A 15,581-nucleotide genomic window follows, 5' to 3' on the forward strand; every position below is an offset into this window, starting at 1 on the left:
GTTATGTGCACCAATCTGGAGGTGATATATGGAGGGGATGGGGGAGAAGTTCATAATGTGGGAGGGGGCTCAGGACTGAGGAAGAGTGTTGGGGTGCAGGGAGATGAGGGCTCTGGCTGGGGGTGCAGGCTCTGGAGTGGGTCGGGATGAGGGGTTTGGAGTGTGGGAGGAGGCTCAGGGCTGGGACAGAGGATTGGGGTTTGGGGGTCAGGGTTCTGGGTTGGGGCTGGTAGATAAGGGTTTCAGGGTGTGAGGGGGCTCAGTGCTGGGGCAGAGCATTGGGATGTAGGGGGGGTGAGGGCTCTAGCTGTGGGTGTGGGCTCTGGGGTGGGGCTGCCCTGGGGCTGAGGCCAGAGGACTCCCCCCAGCCCTCTCCCCGCCAGCAGTAGCTCTGGGGCCAGGGAGGAGGCCCATGGCAGCCCTGCACATGCCAACTTGCTCTCCTCCCCTCACCCTCCTCTCCAGGCCCCTGTGGCTATGCGCCTGTTTGGCCACGTGGCCATGAAGCTTAGAGGGAACTTCGATGTTGACTGGTCCCCAACAAACTATGTTAATTTATGTGTCTGATAATTCTGCTCTTTACTATAGTTTTAACCAGTTTGCCTGGTTCTGATGTCAGGCCCACTATCCTGTAATTGCCAGTATCACCTCTGGAGTCCTTTTAAAAAATTTGTGTCACATTAGGTATCCTCCAGTCATCTGGTACAGAAGCTGATTTAAATGATAGGTTACAAACCACAGTTAGAAGTTCTGCAATTTCACATTTGAGTTCCCTCAGAACTCTTGGGTCAATACCATCTGATCCTGGTGACTTATTGCTGTGTAATTAATCAATGTGTTCCAAACCCTCCTCTAATACCACCTCAATCTGGGACAGTTCCTCCGTTTTGTCATCTAAAAAGAATGACTCAGGTTTGGGAACCTCCCTCACATCCTCAGCCGTGAAGACCAATGCAAAGAATTCATTTAGTTTCTCTGCAATGGCCTTATCTTCCTTGAGTGCTCCTTTAGCATCTCGATCATCCAGTGGCCCCACTGGTTGTTTAGCAGACTTCCGGCTTCTGATGTACTTACAAAATTTTTTGCTATTACTTTTGAGGTTTTGGCTTGCTGTTTTTCAAATTCTTTTTGGGTCTTTCTAATTATATTTTTACACTTCACCTGCCAGAGTTTATGTTCCTTTCTGTTTTCCTCACTAGGATTGAACTTCCACTTTTTAAAGGATGCCTTTTTGCCTCTCATGGCTTCTTTTACTTTGTTTTTTAACCAAGGTGGCACTTTTTTGGTTCTCTATGTTTTTTAATTTGGGTTTTATGTTTAAGTTGAGCCTCTATTATGGTGTCTTTCACTTTTGGCCACTTCTTACACAGCAGATCTGCTCCCAAAATGTTTTTAGTCAGATATTTAGCATCCTAAATAAGCTTTTCTGTTTTAATATTACTAGCTCTGCCAAACCAATCCAGCTCAGAGAGAGGGAACTGTCTGTGGATATGTTTAAAACTTAGACTGATCTAACTATGCTGCTCAAGAGTGTGAAAAATTCACATCCCAAGAGACACAGTTAAGATGACCTAAAACCTGGTGTAGATACCACTAAGTCAATGGTAGAATTCTTTTGTTGACCTAACCACCACCTCGAGAGCGTGGATTCATTGCAGTGATTGAAAAACCCCTTCTGTCTCTGTAGCAAGGATCTACACTACAGCTTACAGTGTAAACTATACCACCATAACTATACCTGCATAGCCCCAAAGTGCAGATGTATATCATCCCAAAATTGTTCACTAAATTCCAATCAGTTACAGCTCAGCAAACTCACTAATGGTCACCAGGCTGCTTAGGAGCCACTGAGGCACTAGCTGGCCTACAGTACAGTACAGTACCTTCACTGACTCTTAGAGTCGTATTAGAATTTTTGCAAGGCTGCCAACAATTAAAAAAAAAAGTTTTATTTTTAAGCTCAACTCATTTCATCCAAAGGCAGACAAATATGCAGTGCAACAATAGCGCTTTTAGAGTCACCCTGTAGAGCAGGACTGCACTTTAAGTTGCCCTAAAAGCATTAAAAATATTAAAAAATTTCAATGGATAAAAATCCCACCTCCATCTATACAGTATGACAGTAATTACCCAGACTCTAGGCTTGGTAAAATGCCAATTTCTCTGTCCTTCACTCTCCCTGTTCACCCATTGCTGTCTCTTACTCCCCAGCCAATTATACCAGTTCACCACTAGTAGCATGCTGTATTTTGTAAGCAAATGCATTGTGCTATCTTCACAGCACAGCCCAATGCTCCTTCTGTGACCAGAATGAGAGTGGTGCATAATAACCAGCCCTAAGAGAATGTACATGGCCCAACTAATTACACTATATTTTCATCACAGCAATACATTAAATCCTGAACAATTTTATAATATGTAAACCCGAAGAAATCTTGATTCAGCCCTTTCACAGTTACCAAAATACAGACAAAAAAAGATTTCACTGGTTCTAGTTAAACTACTTGGATCAGCAGTTTTCCAAACTGTGGGTTGGGACTCGAAAGTGGGTCATGACCCCATTTTAATGGGGTTGCCAGGGACTTGCTGGGGCCAAAGCCCAAGCCCTACCATCCGGGGCCAGGAGGGCTTCAGCCCTAGGTGGTGGGGCTCGGGCTTTTCCCCCACACTGGCAGGGCTCAGGCTTTGTTCCCCCCACCCTCCTGGGGCAGCGAGGCTCAGGTGGCCTTGGACTTCAGTCCCCTCTCCTGGTGTGGTATAGTAATTTTTATTGTCAGAAGGGGGTCGTGGTGCAATGGAATTTGAAAACCGCTGACCTAGATTTCAAAAAAATAATTAAAAAAAAGTTATTTTATTAGTCTATAACTTAAAAATGAATAGACCCTCACTAACTACTACTTCGTTAATCTGCAGTCTACTAATCCACAAACCTGAATTCCCAGAGGGGAAAAAGAAAACCCACTGTAACCTCATATCATTTCTCGGCAAAGATTTCATGGCAGAATCCTGCAGAGTGCTCACATTACGAAGACTTCCTTACTTTTACAAAATTCACTATGGCACATTTGCTGCTATGCTAAAGGGTATCATGAATAATGGAACCCAAATTGCACTTGTCAGAACAAATGAACAATGCGCATTTTGCAAGGCACTGGCCTTGATGTTCAGCATGTTTGTTCAACTACTTGCTAATTTACAGAAACTGGCCATTCATGGCAGCTCTCCTAGTTACTTGTGCAAATGAGCAAGGTTCTAACCAAGTTCTTAAATTCAGAAAGCTGCTACTACATTGCCACTGTGATCACCTTTCAGATCATATTGCTGTATGGGGAAAATCTTATTCCAGCTTCTTCTGCTTCCTACTCAGGAGAGCACCAATGGATCCTCAGCAGATGTATCAGGGATTCCCTATAGCAGGTTCACCCCACCATCTCTGTGCAGGATGGATTAGCTAGTCCATCAGCCATATCCCTCCTCTGGGTGGAGGGAACCATCTGTACAGCTGTATTTTCAGTGCCTGGGGATACAGACCTGACTCCAGTCCATGCCACAGTATCACATTTAACATCTTGCATTGGAGAGTGGATTCAACCTTCTGAGCCAAATCTTTTCTCCTTTAAAATTAATGTTAAAGCTTCTATGAACCCTAACTGGAACAGCATTTGGCAAGTCAAGCTCCCTCCTCCACAGGTGTGGAACCTCCTCCCTCCCGGCAGCAATTTGGTGTAGCTCAACTGCACAAGGATACAGGGGAAGGATCAAATGAGGGTAGTATTTAGGGGGCTGGAGGAGATGGTGTATGGCCTGGTCAGTCCAGAATCATAGAAGAGACCTCAGGAGGTCATCTAGTTCAACACCCTGCTCAAGGCAGGACTACCACCAACTAAATCAGATCCTCTGCCTTCCTCCTTCACAAAGACTCATGGAGGCTATTTTAGCTATTGAACTGAACTAGCCTTTGTAAAGCAACTGTGCAATCATTCGTTACACTATCTAACTGTGCAACTCCTGAGGTTTTCCAGAGAAAGGTTTTCTCCTATGGGCCTGTCAAACTGCATGGAACAGTACATGCCAGAGGTGGCCAACAAAACTATTCCTGGTTGCGGTATTTACATGTGTTGTTGCCAATTTGTATAGGGAACCAGTGCTTTAAAGTCCTGAAGAGAGAAATTCCTTTTTATAATGTCTCTTTGTATTCCTTTCTTATATACTTCATTTTAATAAACCAGGGAAAAACCTAGGATAGGAAATTATTAAAGGTATGTCATTACGGACTAAAAAAATAATAATCAGGAAATGCCCAAGATAAGGATAACACAATCAATAAATACTACTACTTTCAATGTCACCACTATCTTTCACTGGAGGATCTCAAAGAACTTAGCTAGCATTTCTGAATGTAGTTACCCTCTATGCAGTACGGAAGGATACTAATCCTCATTTTACAGATGGCAAATTAAAGCACAGAGAAATGAAGAGACTTTTCCAAGATCACATGTAATGTGTGGCTGTCAGGAACAAAACCCAGATTTGCTGACTCCCAGTCCCATGCCCTAGCCACACACTCATCTCTCCCCTCCTCTGTTTTGTGTTCTGGGTTCTCACAAATGTCCCCTCAAAAACCACTTATTCTCTATGCTCTGCTCTAGACATAAGAACATAAGAACGGCTGTACTGGGTCAGACCGAAGGTCCATCTAGCCCAGTATCTGTCTACCGACAGTGGCCAATGCCAGGTGCCCCAGAGGGAGTGAACATAACAGGCAATGATCAAGTGATCTCTCTCCTGCCATCCATCTCCATCCTCTGACGAACAGAGGCTAAGAACATCATTCTTTACCCATCCTGGCTAATAGCCATTTATAGACTTAACCACCATGAATTGCAGACCTTTGTATTAATTTTAGGTCTGCAAATCTATACATTTTATGAGCTTCAAATTAAAATCAAGCAGCTCATTAACAAAGTCTACCTTTATGTGCAATGGACACAGATATGCTTCCTGATTTTCTTCACATTAACCTGCATCTGCACACTATACTATTATCCTTATTTACTGCTTTGTGTAACACCTTTCACATGAATGCTCTCAAGGTTCTGTGCTAAATAATACGAAACAACACTTTATGTTACTTTGTTTCTTCCAATTTCATTTTAAAAGCTGGAAGAAGATGACACAGTAAATTGGGACAATTCTATTAAATGACATCTGTATTTTTTAAATTTATTTTGTCAACTTTTACCTTGCGGAGATTCAGGTTAGAATAATCTCTCTCATGACACTGATTGAATGGGATCAAGCTCTGACTTGGTTTGACTCTTGAAGGATTCAATTAATCATAAAGCCAATTCCATTTTGGGCTCCATCTGTCTTTATTCCTTCGGGGACTAATAATTGCTTACTGTGTTTTTACACACTAGTTGAACTGAAATTAAGACCAATTTCAGTATGAAACACTCAAGAAGAAAATGCAGTTCTTGAAGGAAACATTTCAGAGCCATTATAGTTTCCAGTCTGGATAAAGATATATTAAATACACAGAGCAGCACCATATTAATTTAAAATTCTCAAGACTATGAAACAGGCACACAAATGAATTTCTGCTTGCTACAGCTCACACTCACAAACACTCTAAAACCATATTGATAATAATGCAATCTTTTTCTGAAGCAAAGTGAGAAACACAACAAAGGGAGGCTAGAAATCTTAGACTTGTACATAAGCTGACAACACAGGTTCCTGCTTGTTCAGACACCCTGTTTACACTGGGCCTGGACTAGAATTTGGAAATGGTGTTTAAAATATGCTCCATTACACTATCTGCTTGGGGTTAGGAAGAAACTTACCCCATTGGCATTTTACTGTATAATTTACCATTACAGGAGTTCTTATACCTTCTTCTGCAGCACCTAGTCAGACAGGATACTGGACTAGATGGGCCTACTTGCATTATTTGATAAGGGAAGCAATTCCTATGTTGAGGTGATGGCTCTTTAGTGGCCTAGGTAAAATGAGTCCATAATCCCAGTGACCATACCGAAACAAAACCACCACTATAACTGCCTCTCAAATGCAAACTTTTTGGTCTCAGCAGGGGAGGCCAAGAACTGGATCGACCATGGAGAGTCACTCCCCGAGGAAGTCATTCCAGAACAGGGCTCAAGGCCACAGACATGCTGACGAGCATGGAGGGGGGCAAGCCGGTGCTGCCACTGCTTGTGTTGTAGCTGTTCTGTGAGTCGTCTCCAGGGCCCCTCCGCCCACACACACACACACTTTAAATAATATTGAAGGGCCATTTCAGATTGATAGAAGTCAGGACATTCAAAATTCAGGTTAAATTTCACCTCTAACTGAACTGTACCAGAAGGACTATATGTAGAGGCAGAAACAACTGTAAAGAATAGTACAAAAAATATATAAGCATTGGTGAGCAGGATTTTTTTCCAGCCACATATTCCTATGGTCCATCTGACTGCTGCTGGAGTCCCTTATCCATCCCTGCCCCTTTATTTTCAGGGCACTCAGTAAAGACGACTCTGGAAAGGACTGCTGCAAAAGATTATACTAATGCACTCCATGTTAAATTCATTAGATACTAAAACAGAGAGAATCTGAAAAATTAAATGCACTGGAGGGACAGCTAGACACTTCTGATCGAAGGCTGAGGGCTTAGATGTGAAGACAGAATCCTTTGATGGCTGCTCATAAAACGGGCTGCAGTACCCAGGAAACTTATTAAATCCAGCAGAAAAGAAGAGTGACATATGGCATGGAGAATCTAGTGAACCAAATTAGTTTTTAAATGTATTCAGATCTCATGTAGTCAGGTGTCAAGGGGCTGAGACACTATGGGAAGTGGATATGATAAGATTTCCCAGAAATAAGATTACTGTGATCTAATGTGTGTGAGAGAGAATTAGTTACTTGTAGATGTTCTCTAGAGATGTGCACCTTGGCACTTCACTTACCTGGGCCTGTACTTCTAGTATATGGCCAGCACAGACTCCGGTAGCTCAAAATTCTGAGCCATTGGTCTTGCTGTAAAGCAAGTTGCCCCCTTTAAAAAATGCAAGGCAGTTTCTAGTGCCTCTGATGATCACTTTCTTTTTAGTGAAAGCAGTATATAGTATAAAAAGTGATCACAATATGTATCCCAAGAATGGCATAGGCTCTGAACTCCTTAGGGATGGGCAAATGGGGAATGGTTGTGAGAACAACAATTTCAGGTAAGTAATTCTCTCTTCTCTGTCAAGACCTATCACAACAGATCCCACTCACAGAATATAAAACTCCCAGGAGGTCTCAATGGGGGAAAGTAGTAATGGCTAAAAAGATGGTTCAAAAGACATTATTGGAGGAAGAACTAGGGAACAATCCTTGTACAGTAACAATTCAAGCCTTTTTAGGGGAGGGTTAAATTACCTCTCAAAGCATTTTAAAACACTCCATACAAAAGAGTAGAGAGAATCAGAGACATGGTAAAGTTTCCCCTGTTGTACTCACCAGGCTGCTGTGCTCGGGTATCTCACAATAAACCTGTATGCTTTTAACCTTCCCTTCGTCTGCATAAGTTCTATCTCTATCAATTTTTTTGGTCTCTCTGGCATACTTCTCGGGCAGATACTCACACTGTTACCTCTTCATGGAAGTGGGACCAGGACCAGTGCGGAACACTGCCAAGACCTCCTGTCTGCGTAAGTACACTCTTTTCCAGAGCTCCACTCTTGTGGGCACTCAGTTTTACTGTTTACCTCCCCAGATACATAACACACACAGACTTTGCAAATGGTTCCAAAATCAATCACTTGTTACTTTAGACAGCCGAAAAAATATACAGATCTAGACAAAACAATACAACACTCAACCCTGCCTCAGTGCCCCCATCGCTCTTGGGTATTCTTTGGGATTTGGTCAGAGTCCACTAGGCTGTCCAGGGTCCCCTCAGAGTCTCTCTCTCTCTGTCCTGCAGCTACCTTCCTCCTGCGCTCTCTCCCCCCATGATGGTCAGTAAAATACCCCTTTTTTTTTTTTTTTATAACCACCACTCCCTTTTGTATAACAACACCCCCCCCCCCACTCTCACACACCATCAACCTCGTCAGGTGATCACAGCCCCCCACCAGCTGATCCACTGCTTAGTTACTCACCCACCCGGGCAGACTGGTTCTTTTGGATGGTAGCCACAGGTGTTTCCACCTGAATAGAGGACATCATGTTTTAATGACCCTGCTGTACCGCTACGCCTTGGAATTACAGCCCAAGATGGAGGTAAAGAAACAAAATTCATAAGCTGTATATAGATAGAGTCCCCAAATCATCACAATCCCCAATTCAAGTCATATCGATAGAGGGCAAGCTAATTGGGCACTGCTAGCCTGGAAGTGGATCCTGATCACTGCACTTGATATTTCTTCTCTCTTCCTTTTTTCTCATCAATATAGGCAGGAACCAGCCTTAGACACAATCAAAGCAAGCAGCTGTTTAGGACGATTTTTTGGGGAACCCTCATCCCAGGCTAGCTCTGCATCTAATAGGCCAGCCCCATCTCCCACTGCACTAGAGCAGAGGTAGGCAACCTATGGCATGGGTGCCGAAGGCAGCACGCAAGCTGATTTTCAGTGGCACCTCACATTGCCTGGGTCCTGGCCACCAGTCCGGAGGGCTCTGCATTTTAATTTAATTTTAAATGAAGCTTCTTTAACATTTTAAAAATCTTATTTACTTTACATACAACAATAGTTTAGTTATTGATTACAGACTTATAGAAAGAGACCTTCTAAAAACGTTCAAATGTATTACTGGCACGCAAAACCTTAAATCAGAGTGAATAAATGAAGACTCGGCACGCCACTGCTGAAAGGTTGCCGACACTAGAGCAACAAGAGGGGAGGAGACAATTATCTGTCAGGGCCACCCCTTAACTCCTGGCAGCTGGATGGACAGGCAACTCATGGCCAAATCCTCAGCTCTAAGAACTTGGAACCCCACATATTGTAAGGTCAGAGCTTACAAAATCTGATTGTGGCATTCAAGTTTATATTGAAAAAGCTGGATCAATACAACTTCCAAAACTCACTGCACATAGTTTGCCCAACTATTAAATCCATAAAAGCAGAAATTGGAGGTAGGGAGGGGAACATAAGCAGAAGGAACTGTCATCTGGATCCTGAACACATTGAGGTAACTGACTGCAATCTTCTCTAGGCCAGCTTTGTCCATGACAAACGCTAATCAGAACTGGTACATAATTTAGGAGATGTCATGCATTCGGTGTTTTCATTGTTCTACCTCTTTCCCCCACTATGATCTTTTTTGTCTATTTAGTTTACTTTTTAAACCTAGTATAATCATGATAGCCCCCTCCAGCATTCCATGCAATGTTATTAAAGGGTAGCTGGATTGCCTATTATTTGTGGAACATTTTGTACCTAGTGGTTTGAAAAATATAGGAACAAGTGAAACTAAAGAGTCACGGTAGGTTAGGAAAATAATGTAGGTGTTATGGAGAAAACTCTTTGAAGCCCTTAGCTGAGTGTAGAGGCTGTAGTAAAAAAGAAAAACAATATATGAGCAAGGAATAAACACAGGGAGAGGACACAATGGAATCCAGGTTGTTTTTATACTAAACACTGTTTACGCCTTTGCTAGACTACCATTCAGGCTCTTATTCTTCATGAAGGTAATTATAACTTAAAGTAATCAGGCTGAATACATATTTTAAAGGGAAACAGCAGTAATTAGAACACCTTAGAGCACTGCACACACTACACATTTACTGAAGAAAAGACGGAATAAATAATGAGTTTTCCATACACCACAGCAGTACTTCAGCAGCTGGGTCTCATGGCTCTCCCACTAAATCCTGCATTTTTTTTTGTGATACATGGTAGGACTGTATAATACAGGTTTTACCACAGGAAGGGGAGAAAGCTGTAGGAAACACTACTGCACAGTTCCCAGAAGAGTGCCTTCCTCCAGAATTGGTGGGTCATGAATGCAGTGCATACAACCTACAAGCCCTGCAGATCTGGACACAAAGGAGGTTTTGAGCCTAGAGAGAGGCCGTCTTCTTCCTCTGACTTTGTTCTCCATGTTACCTCTTCCTCTATGAGAGCATAGCCTCCTAAGGAGCTATGATCCCATCAGCCACACCTCACCCACACAGAGGGAATGGCACAGAACATATTCTCTCTCAGGATTTGCTGGTGGTAATTCTGCTGGTTGAAGGAGAGCATGCTTGGAAGGAGTTGGTGAGCAGGATGTAAAGACTCTACTCCCCCAAACAACCTTCTGTCTTCTACATACATTTCAGATGGCTTCTGCTTACTCTGCTAGAGAATGTTGAGGGGAATATCCAGCCAATTGCACTATTTTCCCCAGTGGGAAATTCAGATTCATTAGGATTGAGAGAATTCAGGTCCTATTAAAAGCCACTGGAAATCAACGAAGTTAAATATGCTATAAGGTAAATTATATCTATTTTAAATTTGGTTATGGAAACATGATCCAAGGGTGGAAGCACCTGGTGGAGGGCCAGGAGATCCGGGTTCCGTCCCACCAATTAATGGCCTTGGGCAAGTCACTTAATCTGGGCTCATTTTCCCAGCTACAAAATAGCATCCCCAGTCCCCACTCTCTACAGGTTACATTCATTGGTAATGCCAAAGTATTTTGAGATCCTTAGTTAAAAGATAGTATAAGTATCATCTTCATTAAAAAGTAGTTGGCTCACCTAGTTTTAAATTAATAAAAATTAAGAAACGTATTTATAAAATACTGAAATTACCTTTAAAACACAGCCAAAATGTCAAAACCTTGATTTCTAGACATTTCTAATATTCTGAATTCTCTCTGTCCTACTGCGTCTCATGAGATTACAAAAATGGCAGCCTGCTACATGATTGTTAATTACTCTTTTTTCATTATATTTCAGACACTTAAAAATGTTCTGGGATTTACTCTTCTGTGTAATTATATGTAATGATTAAACCAGGTTTTATACTGCACTGCAGTTTTTCCTTTAAGATTATTTGTTATGGGGAAGGCTAAACAGGCTGAGTTTATTTTCATTACGGAAAACTTTTAGGTGACACAATAACATTAATTTGAAATCGAAGTGCAGTGAGGCTGATAATTCCACACTAGTAAGGAGTTCAAACAAAAACAGGAGAGACAATCTAAAAAACAAGAAAGTACGAGCAAATGAGGAATCCAGCTAGAATTAATTCATCTGAACGGTGGTACACATAGAAATAAACTGTCAAACAAGACCACTGAAGCAAATATTGAAAATGAATAAAGAGATAGCGAGCAGTTGCAATACATAGAGTGAAGCTGGAGGAAGCAGGGACAAACATGAAGATGGATTTGAAATAAATGTACAGGGACTGGGCTTGTTAGGTTAAGTGGATTTATTTTCCTGTCCAGAAATTCTTATATCCTTATGAGTTAAGAATGCACTGGTTTTAATTTTAATTTTATTGAGTTTTATTGCTTTATGCCAGACTCTGAATGTTGTTTAGCAGACAAAACTGCCAACAGGTTTCAGTGCAAAATCTGACTTTATTTCAAATGATTGAAATCTAGTAGAAACTTTTCCCCCTTGACACGTGAACTTTTCAGATGCAGGCGCTGACTATTCACTTCTTTACCCCAACAAAGACTGAGACTGGATATAATAGGAAAATCATACAAGTATGGAGAACTGACATCACTGAATGACAGTGGTAACAGACCCACCTTTTGTGAGGAAGGAAGGCATAAAGCTCTAGGGTCCAGAGATAAAGTGCTCAGATCTCATGGTGATGGGCATTGAGCACAGAATAAATACCTACACACAGCAGATAGATTCATTAGACCTTGAGAAAAAGGACTTTGTTTTTCTGTGTTGTATTTTTTAGGAAAGTAAATGCGCAGATCTCTTCTATCAACCCCTCCCCCCCAAGTAGCACTGAAGGGTCTAAAACTTTCTGTGATGGATGCAATGTCAGGCTGCTCTGTAATTTATGAATAATGGATGTTGATTTGGTTAGTGGGAAATTTACTGTACAAATATGTTCATTTAGTTTAACAGGGGGGTTGTAAGAAAAACAAACAGTAAGCAAAACAATTGCCATCTTTGTTAAACCCCTGTTATTCCCCTGGCTGTCTTCATTGCTTCTCCTGATGATTCCTCAGCCATTTCTCACTGCAGGAAGAAACCGGAGAAAGCAGTCTAATTAACTGATACCCCATACACTTCCTAGTTCTTATTGTGCTAGGTGCAGCTTCAGCTACCTTCAGGAGAAGGTGTAAGAAAGGAACGAAGCCACACAGAGGAGAGAAAGGAGGAACACATCCCAGAAAAATACTGGAATGAGGAATACCTCAGGAGAGGGACAGAGATTCCCACAAAGCTGGCAGAGAGGAAACAGGCCAAAAAATGTTGGATGTGGGGAGCAGGCCTACTGGGCCAAACACACCGAGAACACTGTGCTTTCCCAAACATAAATGGGTGATTTATTTCTAGGTATTTTGGATATGGAGTCAGTGTGTCCCAGACAACATGACTGGGAGTCAGGAGATGTGGGTTCTAATCCTGGCTCTCTCAATGCCTTGCTGTGTGGCCTTGGGCCAGTCACTTCTTTGTGTCAGTTTGCTTGTCTGTAAAATGGAGACAATGACACTTACTTTGAGACCTATGGGGAAAAGCATTATATAAATATGTTTGGTATTATCACTCCTCTCCTAAACTACTGTGTCAAACTGCTATGCATTGTTAAACATCTGCTGTACTTCATCCCAGATGTGGCTGCATTTCAGCAGTGGATGATTATCAGCTGGTTAAGTTTGTAAAGCGCTTAGGGATCCCCTGGGATGAAATATGCACTGTACATTGAATATAGTTTATTTTCCCCTTGTACACTGTTTATGAAAATGCCTTTATTAGAAATATTTAATTTTAAAAATTACCAAATGTGAAAAAAATGTTTTCTGATGTAAATCTTTTAAAGATTGAGATACTACACAAAACTATTTTTGTACTTTTATCTCTGATATCGTGAAATACATAGATACAATTTGTCCATGGCCTTCCCTGTACTTGATTTACACAACAAGGAATTTTACGGGCTGTAAATAGTCTCAGGACATCAGAAGACTTCTCTCATTGGAAATATTCTTAGCTTAATATAGCTCCTCTTTGCATAAAACATTAACATTTTTGTGATGTTTAGGACCCAGCGGTGTGAATCCTGATTACCTTCAGGTTCTAACACTCTGTCAGTCTGATAGTACTCCAGTGTACAATCAAAAGCATGCAGAAGCTTTTTCCATACAGTAGTTTTACTTGCTTCCAGAATGCTAAATCTTAATACTTTATACTTATATATATTTACATTTTAGCAGCACCGGATAAATGTTAACATGCTTTTATGCTAATGCAATCACTGACAATCCAGATAATGTTGTGTATTGGCATATACTGTTAGTGAATTATGGATACTTAAATGTACGATAGGCACAAGACTAACAATTATTTTTGTTAGTGTATTTAACTTTTATTTGCAATCACAGCACTTGAGAATTGTTTAAAATCAACTTTACTTCGGCAAACTCCTGAACAGAAAACATTTTGTTGAGGTTTTAAAACAGCAAGACCATGAAAAGTTGCAGTAGTTACAATACTAGTACCATTTAAATGGATCTAACTACACTGAATAACATTTGATGTGATCACAGATTAGGTGGCTAAGACCAGTTTTTCAGAACCTCAAAACTAATGACTTAGAAGAAAAAACAATGGATGAACTCTTGCATTCCTCCATAGCAACACTCTCTTCTCTCAACCACACAATTTGATTAGTACATAAGTAGGATTAGACTTGTTGTTTTTGTATATATGGACAAGTTTTGTTTTTTTTAATATGTGTAGTAAGGGGAAAAGAGTAAAGAGTAGGACCCTCTACTTCAAAAACACAAGCCTGCAGCACAAAGCTACTGTAACCCAGCCACTAGAGGGCAGTCTCTTTCTCTCTCACACACACATACTTAGTTTTGACAATACAAAAATAACAGTCTCCAGTAAAAGATAATAGTAAGCTGAACAAGAGATCTTCAAGAACTCACTGACAGCAAAATATCACTAGGTCAAACGTATGGAAGTTTGTGGTTTTGCTGCACCTCAGGGGGAAGTGGTGACATCGTTCTGAATAAATCGGAATATATTTGGAAAAAACATACTTTTCCGGGCCGTGAGATGGGGTTGGAGAAATCCAGATCCTTGGCTAAGATGGACTCCTCTCAGCACTGACAACAGAGCATTAAATGGGAGCAGAACAACAATGGAATAAGCTACACAGTAATATAGCATCCATGGCCTCTGCTCTTCCCTTCCACAAGGGGCTCTGACCCATGGTTTTCAAGGACAAACCAAATTTGAAGAAAATCAGTGCTACAGCTACAAGCATAGTTGAGAGCTCTTTTCATCTAGAGTATCACCAGGTTCAATCATCAGTGAGATGAGGGTCTGTTACCACCTAATTATTAAGGCCAGCCATTCTGACTTCATGAATTATAAGTCCTAGACCACTGTGATATCAGAGATAACTCACCCAATCACCACCCTTATTCTACTGCTAATGTGCATACAACAAATTCATTGGTTGTATGAAGGAGACTGCACAGAAGGTGGATTATCTTCACCTAACTGCCACACCCATGCAACAATACAGGCTTAATACATAATAACAATAGTAATAGTAATCTTGATTTAGAAAAAAAAAACAATGCAAAAAAAAAAAAGCGTTGAGTGAAGTACTCTGAATGTCCAGGGAAGTTTAAAAAGGAACATAAAATAAGCACTTAGATAATTTACAAACAAATAAATTAACCAGATATCACAAACTAAACATGTCAGCATGTAAATGTCTATTTAATAAAAAAGTTTAAGCACAGCCAGGTAAAAAGAACAAAAATTTCCTCAAATATGGGAACGAAGGAATGAGACAGTACATCATCTGAACCACTGAAGGTTACCATCTGTCAGAAAGCTCTTTAAAAAAAAAATTAAATATTTGCAAGAACAGTACTTTAGTACCATATCTGAGAAAGATATACTTCTTCCCCACAACAGGCATTTGTAATTTAGTGAGAAAAAATATACATGCATTAGTGAACAATCATTAATTTCTTGTGTCATGACTGTGTTGCTTTAGCTTTCTCAGGGAAGATGTGGTTTAAAATTTTCCCCTTGATATTTCCAATTGCCCTTAAATGTTTCCAAATTCCCTACACTGCATCTATGACAGATGTAAAAACAACAAGGTGTTTGGTGGCACCTTAAAAACTAACAGATTTATTTGGGCATAATAAATAAATCTGTTAGTCTTTAAGGTGCCACCGGACACCTTGTTGTTTTTGTGGATAAGACTAACACAGCTACCCCGGATATATGACAGATGTAAAACTTACAATTAAGTTTCTACACATTAGCAGAAAGTCCAATAAAACCACTGAAGATGTAGTTTTAAATGGTACTCTAAATAATCAGAATATAAAGCAGAGATTGCATTTCAGTTCTGAAAGAGTGTCTGACAAAG

General features: G+C 40.8%; 1 protein-coding gene across 3 annotated transcripts in view; it reads right to left on the minus strand.

The window, feature by feature from the left end:
• The window catches only part of SIL1 (SIL1 nucleotide exchange factor), a 234,215-nt gene that overhangs the window by 69,482 nt on the left and 149,152 nt on the right, over positions 1–15,581 (minus strand). The window lies entirely within an intron of this gene.

Source organism: Gopherus flavomarginatus, chromosome 7 (genome assembly GCF_025201925.1).
Source record: "Gopherus flavomarginatus isolate rGopFla2 chromosome 7, rGopFla2.mat.asm, whole genome shotgun sequence".
Lineage (NCBI taxonomy): Eukaryota > Metazoa > Chordata > Testudines > Testudinidae > Gopherus > Gopherus flavomarginatus.